Source organism: Panthera onca, chromosome B3, assembly GCF_046562875.1.
Source record: "Panthera onca isolate mPanOnc1 chromosome B3, mPanOnc1 haplotype 2, whole genome shotgun sequence".
Taxonomy (NCBI): Eukaryota; Metazoa; Chordata; class Mammalia; order Carnivora; family Felidae; genus Panthera; species Panthera onca.
The window spans coordinates 121,712,457-121,732,650 of record NC_138344.1 but is presented as its reverse complement, the minus strand read 5'-3'; the positions used below and the strand labels follow the sequence as shown (position 1 = coordinate 121,732,650).

At 43.7% G+C, this 20,194-nt stretch overlaps 1 protein-coding gene across 5 annotated transcripts in view; it reads right to left on the bottom strand.

The window, feature by feature from the left end:
- The window catches only part of ADCK1 (aarF domain containing kinase 1), a 152,838-nt gene that overhangs the window by 116,927 nt on the left and 15,717 nt on the right, over positions 1-20,194 (bottom strand). Inside the window, exons 1-2 of one of the 5 annotated variants that reach the window (XM_060620414.3) lie at positions 6,252-6,646; positions 4,028-4,228 (exon numbers count right to left, since the gene is read on the bottom strand). The exons of 1 other annotated variant lie outside the window; for it this stretch is intronic. The gene's annotated coding sequence lies outside the window, so the exon portion shown is untranslated. Of the gene's footprint in view, positions 1-4,027; positions 4,229-6,251; positions 6,655-20,194 lie in introns of those variants that run through there. 3 more of the 5 variants (XM_078447955.2, XM_078447954.2, XM_060620415.3) reach the window with 3 other exon arrangements.

Genomic DNA, 20,194 nt, shown 5'->3' with positions numbered 1-20,194 from the left:
ACATGCTCTACCCACTGAGCCAACCAGGCACCCCCTCTGCCAACATTTTAGTAAGCCAAGGGTTCCTTCCAGACCAGAGACACGGTGGTTGAGAACATGCACTCCAGCAGGCCTGCATTGGAGCCCCTATAGTCATTTGCCCACAGGGTTAGCAGCCACACTGCTAACTCTCTCTGAATCTTGTGACCATAAAATGGGGATGATGACATCAGTGTCTACCGGATGGGGTGGTGAGGAACGAGGAAATCATGCAAAATGTATAGCAAAGAGCCACCTCCACAGTAAGAACACAGTAGCAACTGCTATCACCAACACTGTTGTTATCTCTTATTATTATTATTACTAGTAATTATTTCCTCTCCCAATGCCATGCTCCAGTAAAGGACCTCATTTACACCGCTATCAGCTTCTGCAGGACTTCTGCATGCCCCGCTTCTAACATCCTGGCAGGCTCCCACTTCCCCCTACCTTTTCCCCTTGTTCTCTACACCCTCAGCCTGCAGGATCTGCTATCAAAAAGGGTAGCATACAGGTCATGATCTCACGATTCATGAGATCAAGCCCTGCATCAGGCTCCATGCTGACAGTATAGAGCCTGCTTGGGATTCTCTCTCTCCTCTCCTTCTGCCATTCCCCTTGCTTGTGCCCTCTCTCTCACACACAAAATAAAAGATGGTTTTTTATATTTTATATTTTTATATAAATAAACAATAAATAATGTTTATTTATCTTTGAGAGAGAGAGAGAGAGAGAGAGAGACACAGAGCGTGAGCAGGGGAGAGGCGAGAGAGGGAGACACAGAATCCGAAGAAGGCTCTGAGCTATCAGCACAGAGCCTGACGCCAGGCTCGAACCCATGAACTGTGAGATCATGACCTGAGTCAAAGTTGGACGCTTAACCAACTGAGCCACCCAGGCACCCCAAAGTAAAAAATGTTTAAAAAGGGCAGCAGCATGCTCAGTTCACCCTCTACCTTGTCTTGCCAAAACACAGGTTCCCAAATGGACCCGGAAGCAGGCTTTACATTAGGCTGAGTGCACTCAGCTCCTTACACATCTTCCTCCTTCAAGATCATCAATGTAGTCCATGAGGGACCATTCCTTGTGGGGCCTGAAAAGAAGCCCACATTAAAAAGGTCATCTGGGGGCACTTGGGTGGCTAGTTCGGTTAAACACCTGACTCTTGATTTCAGCTTAGGTCATGATCTCACAGTTCACGGGATCAAGCCCCATGTCAGGCTGTGCACTGACGGCACAGAGCCTGCTTTGGTTCTCTCTCTCCCTTTCCTTCTGCCCCTCCCCTGTGTGTGCTCTCTCTCTCTCTCTCTCTCTCTCTCAAAATAAATAAACATTTATAAATAAATAAACATAGGTAGATAGGTAGGTAGGTAGGTAGGTAGGTAGATAGATGGATGGATGGATGGATGGATGGATAGATAGATACATAGATACACAGATAGATAGATAAATGGCCATATGGAGGGACTGGTAGTCAGGAACTCAGCCTCTGGAGCCAGGAAGAATCCTGCTCTGCTGCTCACCAGCTCTGTGACCTTGAGCAAGCCACATTTCTTGGAGCCTCCACGTAAACATCTACAAAAGAGTTCTTGATAGTACCTCCCTCCTAGGGCCACTGTGAGCATTAGAGGAGATGCTGTTTTAACATAATACCTAACATACTCAGCAAGTAAGACGTCTTTTCCTTACTGTCACTTTAAACTTCATTTTTTCTTCCCAGAAACACTAACAAGTTTATGTAGACTAAGAACTCATAGAACCTGAGAGACCAGGATTTGGCACACAACCTTGTACAATTAATAAAGCAAGGGAGGAAGCCCATCTTATCTTGACTGAACTGCTCAACCATTCTCCATTCCAAAGCCATTTCCCCACATCTCATCTGGCTCTTACTCTCCACCAGAGTCGTCACGACCCTAACCTCCACATGCACTCATTATCCTACCTCCCCTCCACCTACAGAAAAGTCCAAGTTCTCTAGCAAGGGGTTCAAGGCCCACCCTATTCTCACCCCGCCCCACCTTGCCTGCTTCATCTCCCAAATACCTCTGCACACTCAGTCCCCCCTCATCCTTCTATGAAGCCTCTAAGTGAACCAACTACTTAGAATTAGTTGCTCCTTCCCATCTGTTCTTATTATGCACTGCTTTTATCTCTAAGAATTTGGTCCTGTATCTGCCTCTTCTACTAGATGCAAAGGGCCGAATTTGTTAATATATTACATAACTAATTTATAAGTTTTCTAACAAATACATAATTGAATGAGTAAGAGAGTGAATTTTTCCACCTAAACATAGAAACTTCAGTCCAATTATGCATTCCCTTGCTCTCAACTCTCTAATGGCTCCCACCTCACTCAGATGAAGACCCAAGGCATTGGCCGACAAGGCCCTATCTGATCTGATCCCCCAGTTTCCTCCAAGGTCTCAGGCCCTTCCTTTTTCCCCCTTGCTACCGCACTCCAAAAGCACTAACGTCCAAGCTATTCATCAAACCCACCAGGCACACTGTGGCCTTACAGCTTTTGCTCTTGCTGTTCTCCCTGTCGAGCACACGAGTCACAAACTATTTCGGTAAAGGGCCATATATTAAATATTTTCAGCTTTGCAGACTATATATAATACCTCTGTCACAGCTACTCAATACTGCATTGTAGCACAAGGCAAATGGCAAGCACAGACAAAATATAAAGTTATGAGTGTGGCCAGATGTGGCCCAGAGGCTACAGTTTGCCAAACTCTGCCTTGGTGTGGTAGGTGCTCCAAAAGTATTTACTGAATGGATGAATCAAGGGAGAAACTATACCTCACTAGGCCTGTGCAGAGCCAGTAACAACACAGATCCCCAGGTGAGAATCACTCCAGGGCTATCAATTCAGTAGCCATCCTACCCCAGCACCCCAGCACCACCTCCCAGCTCTTGCCTCTTAAACCCCATCTTCCTGGTGCACCATCCTCCAGGCCTGTCCCTATAGGCAATGGAGCCCTGAGACCATCCCACCCTGGGAGGGGAAGCCACAGCAAGAAACAGACACAATTCCCAAGACCTGGTTTTCATGCAAATGTCCTCAGTAATAAAAGAGGTGGAAATTGAAAAACATAAAATAGATGATAGAGGAGCCAAACTGTGCCTAAATAGACTGGAGCTGGAGTTTTCCATACGGTGTCAGTGAGTCTTTAACATGCAAATGAGTTGTTTCCCTCAGGGTATTTTAAAAGACCCTGTCAGCCGTGAAATATGTCTGTCGATGAAAAACACCTTTCATTATTAAACCTTTTGCTAATGAATCACCTGCCCTGTTCTGTTTACTTGCCTTTCTCACTTTCACCTGAGTTACTTCTCACAGGAGCACACACTTTTGGGAGGGGCCTTAAGGACACCAAGACCCTAAAAACCTAAAAATTAGATGACAATTTTAGCAACAACTAACCTTTACAAAGCCCTCTGCACCCATTATCTCATTAGATATTCCACACAACCCAGTAAGATGAGACAAATATTATCATCATCCACAGGCATAAATGAGGAAAGGAAAGAGTTGGGAGATTTTTCCCAAGCGCTCAACCAGTAAACGGCAGAGTTGGAGCTTGAGCCTGTCTATGGCACACGGCCTCCTTAGCAGGGACTCTGTTCACCCATGTCCTTAGCACTCTTCACAAATAACCGTATCAGTCACTGTGGGCAGCGACTCTGCTTTCTGACCCTCTACCCTGCCCAAATGGCAGGCATGTGGAAGACACTGCTTAGAGCCCTGGAAATCAACATGTCAGAATATCAACCAAAGCACCTCACCAGAAATAACCGATTCCAGTCTATGAAACATTTAGGAGAGCTGTGTTATTGTCAAATCTGTAAGAATGGAATCCATCTTGCTGGACCATAGGGAACACCCCAGCAGGTGATGAAATGAGGCAAAAGGCAAGTGTGGAAAGCTCTACAAATGGGTAGTTGATAGTCAAATGGAATGTCCATCCCCTGGACAGAACTAAATGGGGAATCAAGCACTTACAGTTTGTGGTGGGCCAAAGAGTGGCTAGGCCCACCAGTTACCATCATCCGCAGTCCCCATGCCACATTCCAGGTCAATAAGCATGGAATCACCATGCCCTGCTTGGTGCGCAGGTGAGAATGGTCAGAAGAAAGGCACTCTGGGCTCTAATTCCATCAATCCCATATAGTAACCGCAGTCTCCTCCCATTTCCTAAAGAGGCTATTAGAGAAATGGGCATTATTTCTTCTGGTCTACTCCCAAGACTGGAAAAGATTCAATAATACCCTTGGAGAGAGTGATCAGGTTTTCAGGGAAATCTGGTAATTGATGTGGATGAAAAGCAAACAAGGTGAGGGGCATCTGGGTGGCTCAGTCGGTTTAGCATCTGACTCTTGGTTTCAGCTCAGGTTTCACCTCAGATCTTGAGGTTCCTGAGTTCCAGCTCCACGTGCTGACAATGCCAAGCCTGCTTGGGATTCTCTCTTTCTCTCTCTCTGTTCCTCCCCCACTCATGCACATGTGTGCTCTCTCTTTCTCAAAATAAATAAACTTAAAAAAAAAAAAGCAAACAAGGTGGAAAATATCATCATTTCTCAAGTCTGGAAAGATGCACAGTCAATGCCCAGGGACCATCTAATTGGCCTGATGAGGTTTATAACCTGACCTGCCACCAATGATGCAGTCCAAATATAATCATATGTCCAGAAGGTGGCTGAATCAATATTGATTAAACAAAGGAATCCTTGGCTGATGCCACGGTCCCAGAACAGACAAGGAAAATAAATCTCACCCAGGCAAGGAATAGAAATTCCCCATTCAGTTCATCCTGGGAAAGTAGGGACTCAGGGAAAACAGTGGAAAATCAAGCACAAAGAGCAAGTGGCAGATAAAAGGTAGGTCACTGGAGTCCCTCTGGCATAAAAATCTAAATCCAGATTTAGTTAGTTGGGGGCCAGGGAGCTGGACAGGGAGTCGGAGAATGCATACCAGAACCAAGCACTATTCTTATCTTATAGGTCCCCTGTCTGCAAGAAAATGTATATTAGCAGGAAGGAATAAAATGCAAGCTCTCCCGGCAGAGGTAAAATCTTACATCTGTAAAGGCTGTTGAGAAACAGCCAAGCCAATAATAACACAAGAGGATACGATGTAATCCAGGAAAAATGACAGAAGTGTAAATCTGCATATAAAATAATGTAGGGGCAAATTAATAGTGTACACAGTGATATGCACATGTTTATCATGACAAAATGTTAAACTGGCAAATAAGGACACAAAGACGCATAACCCAGTCTGAGAAGTTGGTGCTTTAAATTCACAGGATTTTTTTTTTCCTATAAAGCAGCAGTGGTCAAAATTATGTCCGGGGCAGCATCACTATCTCCAGGGAGCATGTTACAAATGCAAATTCTTGCTCCCCAGCCCAGACCCAGTGAATCAGAAACTCTGGGGATGGGGTCGAGCACTGCGTATAGTAACAAGCCCTCCAGATGATTCTGATGCAGTTTGATAGCTTGTGCAATAAGAAAATGCTTAAAGAAAACATACAAAGGCACAGATAAAGTCTAGTTCACTTTCAGCTCGGCAAATATTTCTTGAGCACCCATTAAGTGCCAATTATCATGGACGTGATCAATAAATACTTGTTGAATTGGTTGACTTCCTACCTAGTAGAAAGTAAATGCCACTTAACCTGGGGAGAGAGCTGTGCTAGGTGTCTTCCAGGGGCTGCTCTCCATGCACAGCTGTCATCAGCACGTTCCAGTTCCAGGAGAACTGGAAGCGCAGGGCCCCGCAAAGTGTGGGAGATCAGGGGCGCTCCGGGGCACGCCAAGCTACCAGACGGAAGGCAGAGATTTGGGCGGCACCCCACGCTCTAGTCCAGAGATCACGCCCAGCCCCCGGCCACCCGCGGCTCGGAGTCCACACACCGCCTAGGCAGAGATCGCCTGGGTGAGCCACCCGATGCCTCCTCCTCCAGCTCCAGCCCTGCCTACATGCGAGACTGCGCCATCGAAGTAGCCAGTCCACACTTCTGCCCACTGGTGAGCCGGGCTGGAGAGTGACCGCAGAGGAGGCGGGGCCCTGCCGGTCACGTGGCCGCGCGCCGGCCTGGGTGACAAGGTCACAGGCCGCGGGTTCCCTCCCGCGCAGTTCCAGCGGAGGCGGGCGTCTGGGACGTTTGCACCGCCACCCCAGCACTCTACGCGCCGCGCGACCCTGGTGCGACTACCCTACTCACCCCAAGGGACGCGGGGACGCGGCGCCGAGTTCCGCGCCGCAGCTGGGTGACGGGATTCGCCGGGACTTGGCTCTCAGCCGCCCACTGATTGCGCCTAATGAAGCGGAGGCGCCGCGCGGCCTGCCGGGACTTGTAGTTCGTGGTTCCCTAAGCCGCGGCCAAGCGAGCCGCCGGACCCGCGCTCCCCGTGGACCGCTCCTTCCGAGGAGGTAGAGGGGTCAAGACACCTAACCTGCCAGGGGCACTTATTTCTTTGCCCGGGCTGCGGACACACAATCTTTCTGAAATTTGTTTTCAATAGTCTTTCCGAAGGAGGCGTAGATTCGTGTTCCGTGGAGGATGGAGTTGTGGGCTTGTGCATTTCAAATAAGGTATTAGAACAAGAGAGGAAGGCATTCACTGACAGTTAACGAGTGGTGAGAATGTGCTGATTGATCTTAGTTATCTTTGGCCCCCCTTCGTTCATTCATTGACCTGTATCGCATGTTTATAAGATGTGCTTTGGAGACATTCATCAGACGTTCATTCCACAAATATCTCTTGAGCCACTCCCCGGGGAGCAGAGATGGGGGCGGGGAGGGGGGGGGGCGGTCATCTATCAATTCAATCAATTCCAGTCAAATTTCCAACAGGATTTTGCCTGGACTTTCACAAGCTAATCTAAAATTTATATGCAAAAAAAAAAAAGGGGGGGGGGTGGGTAAAGCATAACCAAAACACTCCTGGAGGAGAATGACATGTTTCAAGGACTTGGCCTTTCATACATCAATATTTATTATAATGCTATAAAAAATTGAGGCCATTTAGTATTAGTATAAAGATCCCGGGTGGGGAGAGAGAGAAGAAATCAGCCTAGAGAACCCAGAAACAGATCTAGGAATAGGTGGGATCTTGATATATGATAGAGCTAGCATTATAGGTCAGTGGGGATAGGCACATTATTCAGTATATGAGCTGGAACAACTAGTTATCTGTTGGATTCCTCACTCCAGGTAGATTAAAGACTTTCAACGGGAAAAGCAAAATAAGATGTTTTAAAAGAAAATAAAGGAAAACATTCTGTGATCTCAGGGTTTATTAAATGACACAAACTATTTAATACCTTGATAAATTTGGACAACATTAAATTCAATAACTTCTCTTCATCGACAAGCATTACAAAACAAGCCGCAGACTAAGACAATTGCAGTACAGAGACAGCAATAGTATAGAATTGCATAATACAGCCCCACTGTCTCACATGGGCAGTGTATGCATGCTAAGATAAAAACATGAATAATTTTCAAGCAGTGTAAGAAGTGTGAGCTGAAGGCATGAACAAAGTGATATAGGAACACAAAGAAGGGAGCAGTAATTTTGCCCAGGAGATTCTGAAATGCTCCATAAACTAAGAACTGACTTGGAGGCTGGGAATTAAAGTCTGAATAGGGGCTCCCCTGGAGAAAGTTGTCGGCATCAAAAAAAATCCTATAAAAAAAAAAAAGCATAAAAATGCAGTAAAATACAGTAAAAGACATAAAGGTATTTAAATTAAAATGGGAAATTTAAGGGGCGCCTGGGTGGCGCAGTCGGTTAAGCGTCCGACTTCAGCCAGGTCACGATCTCGCGGTCCGTGAGTTCGAGCCCCGCGTCAGGCTCTGGGCTGATGGCTCGGAGCCTGGAGCCTGTTTCCGATTCTGTGTCTCCCTCTCTCTCTGCCCCTCCCCCGTTCATGCTCTGTCTCTCTCTGCCCCAAAAATAAAATAAAAAACGTTGAAAAAAAAAAAAATAAATAAATAAAATAAAATGGGAAATTTAAAACCAGAGAGAGAAGACAGAATAAATATATTAAAAACTTAATATGGTTCCTCTAATTGCCCCCCTAAGTTTAACTATGAAAATGTTACCAGCAGGCTAACAGCTACCCTGAGGAATGGAAATGGGGAGGGGAGGCTAGAGAACTTTCAGTTTGCATTCTGTGCCCTTGTATCATATTTGAATTTTCTTTTACAATGAATGTGCATATAACTTTCACAACTAAAATTTAATTACTTAAACATGTAAAAAAAATTTATTATAATTTTTAAGCCTTCCAGTTCAACGTGGTATGTTGAGTATACTCATTTAAATCCACTCCTTCCTGAAATCCCTTGAAAATGACAAGAAAGAAATAAAAAAGTCATAAAAGCCGAAGGGAACAAGAGACAACAGCAGATAGGAAAAATCAAAAAATAAATGTGGGGAGCTCCAACACAGATAGGGAAATAAGACTTTTATAAACAAGCCTGTGAGCCCCAGCCCCAGAAATTTCTGATTTTAGAGTCTAGTCTGGGATGTGGATCTCCCTTTGTAATTCTTAGAAAGCTCCCTCAGTGATTTTAATGGGCAGCTTAGTGGAAAGCTCTGTCAAGGAGGCAGTTCGTGTAGTGAAAAGTGGGTGGATTGAGAACAGTGGTTCTCAGCCAGGTTAGAATCACCTGGAGAGCTTTAACAATCCTCCTGGGCCACACCCTGGACCTCTTAAGTCATTTTCTGGGGAAAGGACCCAGGTGTAACTATTTTGTAGAGCTCTCCGGATGGTTTCAATGCACAGTCAACGTTAGACACCACTGAGTTAAAGAGTCTTGTTTGGACTGTGTGACTTAAAGTAAGTTTTCTAATTTGGCAGAGCTTGACCTTCCTTTTGATTTACCAATGGTAAAATGATAAAATGGTGGTTTCCTTCTTGATAAAAGGTGTTAACCACCATCTGTCCTACCTGCCTCAGAGGTCCTTGTGAGGATCAGGTGAGATGGGGTATGTGCTTTGAAAACCAGATATTGCTGTGAAGACATGTTCCATTAAGCTTAGAAGAAAATCCAGACTCTTAACTCACATGGCACCCCTGGGCCTGTTCCTACTCCCTCCGTCTCCACCCTCACCACCCTTCTCCCTCCCAGCTCAGGCCACTCCAGCCTAACCAGCTTCCTGTCTGTTCCTCAACCTGCCAAACTGGCTGCTGCCATGAGACCCTTACACTTGCTGTTCCCCCATAATTTCAAAGGTCTGCTCCATCCCAGCAATCTGTTCTCTGTTCCAATGTCACCCTTCCAGGGAGGCCATCCCTGACTACCCTTATCTAACCACCACCAACCCTACACATTCCCTGAGACACGTTGTATCCCCTTACCTTGCTTTATAACACTCATCAGTACTTTATATTATTCATTTGTTTAGATGGCTTTTATCTGTTTTCTCCACTGGACTTAAAGCTTCATGAGAGCAGGGATTTAGATCTTCGGTGCCTAGAAAGGAGATAGACAACAGATAAGCAAAGAAATAACAGGATCATTGCATGACATAATAAGCCCTGTGAAAGAAAGAAGTAGGGGTGTGTGATAAAGAATAACTAAACAGAGGCCAGAGATGGCGTCTTTGGAAGGAGAAGTCAGGCAAGGTGTCTTTGAGGAAACTGCAACCTGATGGATGAGCGAACCAGCCATGAGGAAGATGAGAAAGTGTATTCCAAGCAGAGGGAACACAAGTGCAAAGGCCCAGGGGTAGGAAAGAGCCTGGCAGGTTTGAGGAACAGAGAGGAGCCTAGTGGAACTGAAGCAGAGAGAATGGTATAGGAGGAGGTAGGAGAGGCAGGTAGAGGACCTCAGAGCACTCACTAGTTTGGATTTTAGTCCAAGTGCACTAGAAAGCCATTGAAGGATTTTGTTGAGATGGGATATGACCCAAGAAGCTAAACAGAAAATGCACTGAGCAACCAAAGCTATCAGGGGAAGTGGCTAACTTATTTCACAACCGACCACAAAGTCCCAGTTGAGTTTCTGAGGCAGTAAGGCCTGGGGTTAGTAAACTGAATATTTAGAATGCTGTTCATGAGAGGCATTCATTCAGGATGCTGTGTGTCTTGTCTCAGAAGTGGACTATCTGGAAGGAAGCGTCACACAGCAGCCAACCAGAGGAAAAGCAAGAGAATCCAAGGAGCAAGATTCTTGCTTAAGACAATGAGAAAACATTACTGCAGAGAGAGTAATAAGGGAATTGTGTGCTATGCAGGAGGGAGAAAGTCTTAGGGCCTGTAGTAGAGGAAGCAAGAAAGCTGCATTTGGTTCCCACCAGTATTCCAAAGATGAACAATGCCCTGGTTGGGTAACAACCACAGAAGGAGACTTGAGCTGGAGGGCTGGAGCTTGTATTAGCACCTGCCCAGGACAGAGAGTGTTCCAGCAGGAGAAAAGCAATCAACCTAGATCCAGGACCAGAAGGTCAGCCTCCAGATACCCAGAGGGCAGTTGAACATTTGCCAGAAAGTCTGCAGGCCAATCCATAGGCCATATACATTTGTGTGCTAGGGTCAAAGAGCAGAGGTTAGGGCTGGAAAGAGAGCAAGGCCTGCTGGCTCTGGACACTTCTAGGTATCAATGACCATGAGATAGAAACCTGCTCAGCCTGCCCCGTGGGATGGCCAGACTGGCCTGGACTTGATGGGAGTTTAAAGGGATATTTTTTAACACCTGGGAAGAAGTAAATCAAGATGAGTAATCTGGAATTCATTTCCAAGCCAGGGGCTGGAGTGACATGGAGAGCAGGGATTTCTTATCTGCCCCTGACTGGCTGAAGGATCCCACAAAAGGCACATCACACAGGCTCTTCAGTTTTCTTATTCTTTTTCCAGCTTTATTGAGATATAATTGTCACACCCTTCAGTTTTCTTATCTGTCATGAGGAAGAAAAAAAAATTCCTTGCAAGAAACAGCTGATAAAAAGAACCAAATGAATTCTTAACCAGAATTCTAAATCAGTTTACTAGAGATATGTGTGCATATCCCATATATATTCCATAAATATACATATATACATATATATGGGACATACTATATTTATATATATAAATGTTATATTTGCATATATATGCTATCATTTATCAAGCACTTAATATTTCCAGCTGCTAGTCTCAGTGCTTTAAGTATATTTTCTCATATTACCTTCATGATATATGAGCTAGACATCTTTATTACCCCCACTTTATAGCTGAGCACACTAAGGCACTGAGAGTTAAGCAGCTTGTCCATGATCACTCTGTAAGGGTGGAACTGGGATTCCACCCCACAAATCTGACTCCGCATCCCATACTTTGGAATAAGCAGTTCACTCTGATCATAGGTATATTTAAAAGGAATCATTTGAGGCAAATGTCTCTGGGGCCAAGGTAATCTATGGCCCTGAGGTCTTTGAGCAGTTTTAACAGGAAATAGGCAAGCTGGCTCAGCAGTAATCCTTTATTATCAACCATTAAGTGGCCACAGCTTTCAGTTAAGAGGGAGGATGGACTGGGAGTTTGGTTAGCTGGTTCCAGTCCTGCCTATGCTACTTGTTGGCTGCCGACCTTGGACCTTGGACCAGTCATTTTTCCTCCCTCGGACTCAGGATCTTCTTTAGTAAAGCAAAGGAATTTTAGGGGCAGAACTCTAAAGTCTCTTCCAGCATTCCACATTCCATGATTCTTTGAGTCTGGAAGCAATGTCCAACCTCCTATAGACTGACACAGAGGGCATAGCTGAGTAAGACCCTACACTGAATATCCTCTGTATCCTGCCAGAGGTCCTCTCTCCACCCTTCTCTGCCCTGCCCTGTGCCCAGGAGACTGACCAGCGCAAGCTGCATCCCCAGGGGCTCCCCTGTCCTCTTAAAGTGGTTTAGCCAGTGGTAGGAGCAGGAGACAGGAGCAGGAGACAGATAGGCCCAAGGAGAGAGAGGCCCAGGTATCTGTATATCTGTTCACACACACACACACACACACACACACACACACACACACACACACACACTGAATCCTGTGTGCGCTCCTGCCCTTTGTGTCTGCATTCCAGCAGAGGCTGGGTTCCTCTCCTGCCACAGTTCCGCTGGGGCACTTCTGCCCAGCCCCAGCTCTCATTGGGTTGCAGGAACACCACCATTCCCACACTGTGCCCCCTTAGACCTGAGAGCGTTGATGGCTTCCTGCTGTGCCAGTTTCTAGCTGTTTCCCCACCACTGGCTGGTTCCCTTAACTGCTTATGCCTCCACTGAACAATTCGTTCATTCAACACCCTGCATTGAAACCCTTGAACATGCCCCCTGTTTCCCGCAGGACCCTTTCTGCTACTGCCCCCTTGGTGGTGAGGTGGCTTCCCTCCTTGTTGCTGCTACCATGACATCAGAAATTTCTCCATGTCACAGAATCCCAGACCTCAACACAGGAACTCCACAACACAGGAATCCCACCTCCTATCAAAGTCCTGCAGGCCTCCCCACCAAGCCCTACCACTAGCAGGGGACCTAGAGATAGGCACTTTCAGAGTAAGGGAGCAGGATTCCCAATTCTCCCACAGCGCTGGAAGCATCAACAACACTATTTTACTAGCCAAAGTCTATTAAAAAATGCCTTAGATTCCTCTTCTGTAAATTGGGGATAATAATATCTGTTCTCAGGCTTGCTATAAGGACTGGATAAAACAGCCTATGCAAGGGCTTAGTACATTGCCCGCCAAAGACTAAGTAGATGTTCAATAAATTTAATTCCCTTTCTCTATTACGCAACTGGGAGGAGTGGGGAAGCCATGAAAACAATTTGATGAGGTAAAGTGGCTTCTCCAGAAATACCATGCCACCTCCTTCAGATATGTAGTGGAATAGCCAGGGACTGGGATGGCAGTGGACCAAAGCAGAAAAAAAGAACAACTCATCAGAAAAGCAGGCTTTTGTCAAAACAAAAACAAAAGAAAAAAAAAAACCACAATGCTCAAACCCAACTGCAATGAGCAATTATGGAACAATAACTAAATACTTTCTATAATTAGAGAGAGAAACTATGACAAGTGATCAGGGTGCCTTTGTCTGCACTGACCCTCTACACCCAAGGAAGATCTTAGCTCACATGAAATGGAGACTAGGGATCTTTGTGTCTTTTTTTTTTTTATTTTCTTGAGAAATTAAATCTCACACCACCCTTCTGTTGCCAAGAAAGGGAGGCAGAGGAGACAGTGAGGACCCTCTTATCAAAAAAGAAAGGCAATTGGAAATGTGACTCATGTCAAGGGCTAATTCAACCCTCCTGAGAGAGGCAAGGGTCTTATAGCTTCCCACAAGAGCTGCTGACACCCTGGCCCTACCCTGCTGACGGGGCAGGTGGGTGGGTTAGCATTTCTGTGGGAAGAGGAGGGCACATGGGCTTTGATGGCTATCAGGAGGCCCCTTTGACTGAAATCTGTGGAGGAGCAAATCCTTATCTTTAACAATGGATATTCTGGACAAAAGCAAAGGAGAAGATATTCCCACAAACATTAGTGTTAGAGACTTGTTCTCTCGGTCTTGACAGAAGGACCAAGCTAGCTTCTTCGCCCTGAACCTCGATGGCTGCCCAGACCCTGCTATTCTCCCAGGCTCCCAGGTTCCTTTTCCCTTCCTTCTCCTCAGTCCCACCTCACTGAGGCTATTGACCCTTCCATCTATCTTTCCCTCTTTCTCCTTCCTCACCATTCCTGTCGCCACAAGCATTGTCAGGCTCCCCACACATCCCACGTCTAGACTCTTCCACAGACTTCCGTCTGGTCCCCCTTTCTCCAGACTCCTCCCCCTCACAGACATTCCACAAAACACCACCTAAAACACCGCATTCACTATGCCATTCTCTACACTGGGACTTTCTCAACTATGGTATACACTATGGTATACACCAGGTGCCCCTGGCATACACTAGGTACTTTTCGGTGGTGTAATACACATGCTTAGTGTTCTGCCCAGGTCCCCTTTACCAGGCCAGTATCCCCATTACTCAGCTCCTGTGAGTGTTGGCTGCTAACAGTTCACAGCTGCCCCATCCTCCAGAAAATTAACAGGGCAGAAGGAAGCTGCCTCAACAGGAAATGTCTGAAAGGTTACACCCTCACACGTTCCCACATCATGGTTTCACGAAGGTCCTCTGTTTCTTGAATACTGGGATGCTACAAACTGCTTCTTTGGGAGAAAACCAAGCCAGTCTGGGAAAATCTAGGGCACCTGAAGTTCAGTTCCATAAGAGGCCACGAAGACCTAATTGTCTCCCCCTTCCCACCTGGAAGAAACAGTTGTCGGGTATCTACTATGTCCCAGGTGCTGAGCCATTATTAAGCACCTTGTTTTGAAGATACTGATGTAAATAATATGATTTTCCTGCCATGCTGAGAATCCCGTAGTCTGATGGTAGACACAGATTATTGTTTTTTAATTTTACAATCAATTTTAAAAATGCTATATAGACATGTGTAAAGTAATACTGGGGGGGGGGGGTGGCGGACAGGGAGCTCCTCTGTTTCAGTTAGAATGGAACGTAATGAAGTTCAGGTTCAGCAGCTGGGTTCCAGTGTGGGCTCTCCCACTTACTAGCTGAGTGCCCCCAGGCAAGTCAGTGATGGTGTCTGCTGGGGAAAAAGAGCAACGAAATGCCCCTAGGAAGGCTGGAAGGCGATATATCTACTTAATGCACATTGTGTCTGGGGAATAGGATTGCAGGTGGTTATTTTATTCTGTTTTACTATTTTTCAAATTTTCACAGACAATAAAATCCTTTTAAAATCAGAAAATGAGACTCACTAAATTTTTTTAATGTGATTTAATTCTCATAAGTACACTCCCAGGAACATTCTTAAAAAGCATCTCTCCTCCTCCCCTTACTTTATCTACCTATCTATCTATCTGGCAGAGTTCACTAAAGGGTGGTTTTTAGGACCACCTGCATCAAGATCACTTGGACGTCTTAGTAATATACAAATTCCAAGCACTACTCCCTGGATTCAGACTGTCTGGAGTGGAGCCCAGAAAACTGTATTTTGACAAGCTCCCTAAATGACTGTATTCTCAGCATGAGCCTGAGAACTACTATTGAAGTGAATGAAACATTCTATTTATGTTAATTTTGCAGGTAACTAGGACTTACCCACACATGTAACCTTTTAAAAGTTTTACACTACCTTGTAAAATAAGTTTGCTGAACAGAGTGTAAGTTTTCTTGGTGAAAACATGGAGTCATGTCCATGATATGGTGAGGACATTTCTGTTGATGTCTCCCTCTCTAAAGGGGTCCTGGGTGGTGATACTCTTACAGTTCTATTCATTTTGTACCATTATTCACCATCCAGTCTCTGGTACTCTTTTTATTAAAAAGCATTTATTTACCACTTCCTAGTACACCAATTGTCCCACTAAAAGAAATCTAGGCTCTTTAGAGCCTCATTCCACACCTGGGGATGGAAATGTATGAGATAAGATGATCCTGAAATATCTTGTCATACCAGAAAGCATGGAAGCTATCGACAACTACTAGGGTTAGGTCAGAAAAACTCAGAAGTGAACATGAAGAGCCTCCACTTGCAAAAGGATGGGACAATTTGATAATCTGCTAAAAATATCAATGGATTGAAACACATCAAATATCTTTACCTCTGTGAGTTTATGATGGTACTCCAAAAAGAAAAAAAAATTTTAAGTCATCGCTGAAGAATGCAAGAAAACCACCTAATTATTTTTAAAATGGGTCATTAAAGAGAAAGAATCTGGCATTCATTCTCTTTTCCTTTGTGAAATTCTCTTTTATAAAAGTATGCCGGCTAATAAATAAAAAAGAAATTACAATTAGAACATCACAATTCTGCAATTCCTAATGATTTATGGGTGTAGCAATGATCATGAATGTCTGCTAACATCACAAGAAAGACTACCAGACTTTGGATTTTCCTGATAGAAGTAAACACCATCATGCATGAAGTTGCTTTGTCCCTCCCCTAGCCCCACAACAAAAACAAAGCCAAACAAAACCTTGAATCTGATCAAGCCTCTAGAGCTAATGAAGAATTTACAGGAAATGGAGGAAGAACAATATCACAAAGATGCAAAATCAAAGCTATAGGAAACTCTAGGAGGCAGATTATCTAATTTCTTCAACAAAATATTGCATGAAAAAAATAAGAAACTATAAAAGAGATGTGAGACACATCAACCAGTCACAATGGATAAACCCTATTTGGATCTTGATTCAAATAAGAAAAAAAAAAAAAAAATATATATATATATATATATATATATATATTAAAACAGCAAAACCAAGAACATACAAGAAACATACAAAACAAAAACATTTAAGACTATCAGAGAAAGACCAAAATTGGGTAGATATTTAATGATACTGAAGAATTCATTATTTTTTAAATTTAGGTATAATACTGGTACTTTGTGGTTTTTGAAAAGGAGTCCATATCTTTTAGAGAAGAATGCTGACATATTTGCAAATAAAATACAATATTTGAGATTTGCTTCAAAATAATCTGGGGAACGGAGTGGCAGGGGTACCATGAGCAAGATTGCCCCCATGGTGAAAAATATTAAAGCTGGTGGTAAATTCATCAGGTTCATTTTTCTGTTCTCTCTACTTTTGAGTATGTTTGAGATTTTTTTTTTTTAATTTTTTAATGTTTATTTATTTTTGAGAGAGAGAGAGCGAGAGAGAGCATGAGAGGTGGAGGTGCAGAGAGAGAAGGAGACACAGAATCCAAAGCAGGCTCCAGGCTCTGAGCTGTCAGCACAGAGCCTGACGTGGGGCTCAAACTCACAGAGTGCAAGATCATGACCTGAGCCGAAGTCAGAGGCTTAACTGACTAAGACGCCCAGGCGCCCCTATGTTTGAGATTTTTAATAAAATGTTCAGCATATTCATGGTTGAAACTTGAAATTTTCAGAAAAGTAAAAGAAGAAAATTTAAATTATCCATAATCCCACCCCACAGAGATAATCACTACTATCATTTTGCTGTATACCCTTCTTGCTTTTTAAATATAACAGAAATCCTGCTGTGAATATTGTTTTATAATTTGCTTCTTTCACTTAAGATAGTATATTTTTCCTTGTCATTAAAAATTCTAGGGGCATCTGGGTGGCTCAGTCAGTCAAGCGTCCAACTTCAGCTAAGGTCATAATCTCGTGGTTTGTGAGTTCAAGTTCCACATCAGGCTCACTGCTGTCAACCTGGCAGTGCAGACCCTGCTACAGACCCTCTGTCCTCCTCTCTCTGTCCCTTCCCTGCTTTCATTCTCCCAAAAATAAATAAATGTTTTTAAAAATTCTAAAACACTATTCTTAATAGTTACAATAGTATTTTAGTTCCTAACATTTAGTCAAAACTCTATTTTTGCTACTAAAAAATTTTGCTGCTCTGAACATCCTTGAAAATGTTTATTTGGAGGCCCCACTCTTTTTTTAAAAGTAGAGCTAGTAGTTAAAAGAAGAGAAATATTTTTGGGTATTTAATACATACTATCAAACTGTTCCCTAAGGTTATACCCATTTATATTCCTGCCAGGAGTAAGGTAGAATTCCCCTTTTACCAAACCTTACCCTTCTGGGAGGTTTTAATTTTCCCTATTTCATAAGGAATTCTGAGTCCAAAGAGCAATTGATAAGTGTGTTGAAGCCAGACAGGCCTATCCTTGAATCCTATTAGCTCTGTGACATTGTGAGTGTTACCTGACCTCTCTGGATCTGGGAAAAGAATAACATTGGGACATCATGGCCATTGAGTAAGATCAGAAATGTAATGATATATTACCTGGACATTTCTTAGCATGGTGCCAGGCTTGGTAAATGTTAGTTATAACTACCATCATTATCATTATTATTATTACATATTACCTTCCTATAGAAAAAAATTCTTAGCTTTTGTGACAGCTGCTTTCCTTTTCATGAAAAGGCTTTTTTACTTACCTCTGCATTCCAGCTGTATTTAAGATAAGTTAGGATGCTTCTGGTTGGATCTCAAAGAAACCTCAAGTCAAAATGATAAAGCTGCAGCACCCAAAGGTAAGAAGGATTTAGAAGACATGGTCTGACTCTGTTTTTAGTGACTTTGGCAGCTCTGCCCTTCTCTGTCTGTTGTTTTCAACCCCATGCCAATGTCCCTGGGATAAGGCAGCTTTCCAATAAAAGAGATGCAACTAAATCTCCATGCTTCTTCATTCACTTCCAGAAAGACTTCCTGCCCACTACCCTCCAGTCAGATCTTGAGATGTACACTGATTGGGGACATGGCTTTATTTATTTTTTGACTTTTAATTTTTTTTTGGGGGGGGGTGTGGAACTTGACAGGCTGATTCTCAAGGTAAAGATCCAAGAGGAAATACTGAAATCTGAGGCTACTGAATAAGGAGACCAATGTGAGAGGACCAGTTGTAACAGGAACAGAATAAAAGAAACCCCAAACAGTTCTACACTTATGGACATTTGCTACATGACAGAGGTGGCCTGCAGATCGGTAAGGAAGGAGCAGACTTTTTAATACAGAGCGCTGATAAAATTGAGCATCCATGTAGAAAAAATTGAAATTACATTCCTATCTCACCTCATGCATGGTAATCAGTTCCAGGTGGAATTGACCTACATGTAAAAGGAAAAACTGGAAAGCTTTCATAAGATAATACAGGAAGCATGTTCAAGACCTTGGCACAGAGAAGAATTTCTTAGACAACACAAAGAGCAGTAACCAGAATAGAAAAGATTCATAAATTGGCTTAATAATCACAATTTTCTGTTCATCAAAAGATACCATGTTGGAGCAAAAAGACAAGCAGAGCAATAGAAATACATGTGGTAGATAAAGGGCTAGTTTCCAAACCACATGAAGAATTCCCACAAATCAACAAGAAAAAGACACATAACCTGTAAGAAAGGGACAAGACATTAGAACAGGAACTTCACAATAGAGGAAATCAGGGGCACCTGGGTGGCTCAATCGGTTCAGAGTCCGACTTCAGCTCAGGTCATGATCTCATGGTTTGTGGGTTTGAGCCCCGCATCAGGCTCTGTGCTGACAGTTCAGAGCCTGGAGCCTGTTTCAGATTCTGTGTCTCCCTCTCTCTCTGCCCCTCCCCTGCTTGCCCTCTGTCTCTCTCTCTCTCTCTCTAAAAAATAAATAAGTATTAAAAATTTTTAAAAAAAGAGGAAACCAAAGGCACTCTCCTCATTACTAATTAGGGAAATGCAAATTAAAATTGATGCCATCACTACATACCAGATATAAAATTTTACAAGGTGAGCATATTAAGTGGTGGAGGTGAGAACATAAACTGAATCAACCACTTTGACACTGGTTTGACATTATCCACAAGCAGGAAGATCTGCATACCCCATGACTCAGCAATCCATTCCTGGGTATATGTACCCTAGAGAAACTGACACACCAATATTCACAGCAGCATTGTTCTTTACTAACTCCAAATTGTAAGCGCCCAAGTGCTCATCAGTAGTAGAACAGAAAGTCTTAGACAAGTTAGCCAATACCCTCTCTAATAATAACAATAACTAGTACTCAAAGGGCACTTACTAGGTGCTAAATGCTGATACTAATCATTACAAATACATGCAGAGCTTAACTATGTGCCAGGTACTCTTCTAAATAGGCTCCGTGTATTTACTCATATATTTATCATATATTTCACACTTAACCCATGAAGAAGGTACAATTATTATCTCCATTGGCTTTTTTTTTAAGTTTATTTATTTGAGAGAGAGAACGTGAGAGAGAGAGAAGAGAGAGCACGCACTGGGGAAGGGCAGAGAAAGAGGGAGACTGAGAATCCCAAGCAGGCTCTACACTGTCAGTACAGAGCCCGACTTGGGGCTTGATCTCACAGGCCGTGAGATCATGACCTGAGCCGAAATCAAGAGTTGGACACCTAATGGATTGAGCCACCAAGACGCCCCATCTCCATTTTCAAATGAGGAAACTGAAGTCAAGAGGTTCACTAACTTGCTCAATATCACACAACTAGTGGTAAAAGCCAGGAGTCTGTCTTCATGGAGCATACTCTAAGGCAGAACCTTAAGAAAAACCAGCAGATACAGAGTTAATAAATAGAGGCGCAGGGGTGCCTGGGTGGCTCAGTCAGTTAAGCGGCCGACTTCAGCTCAGG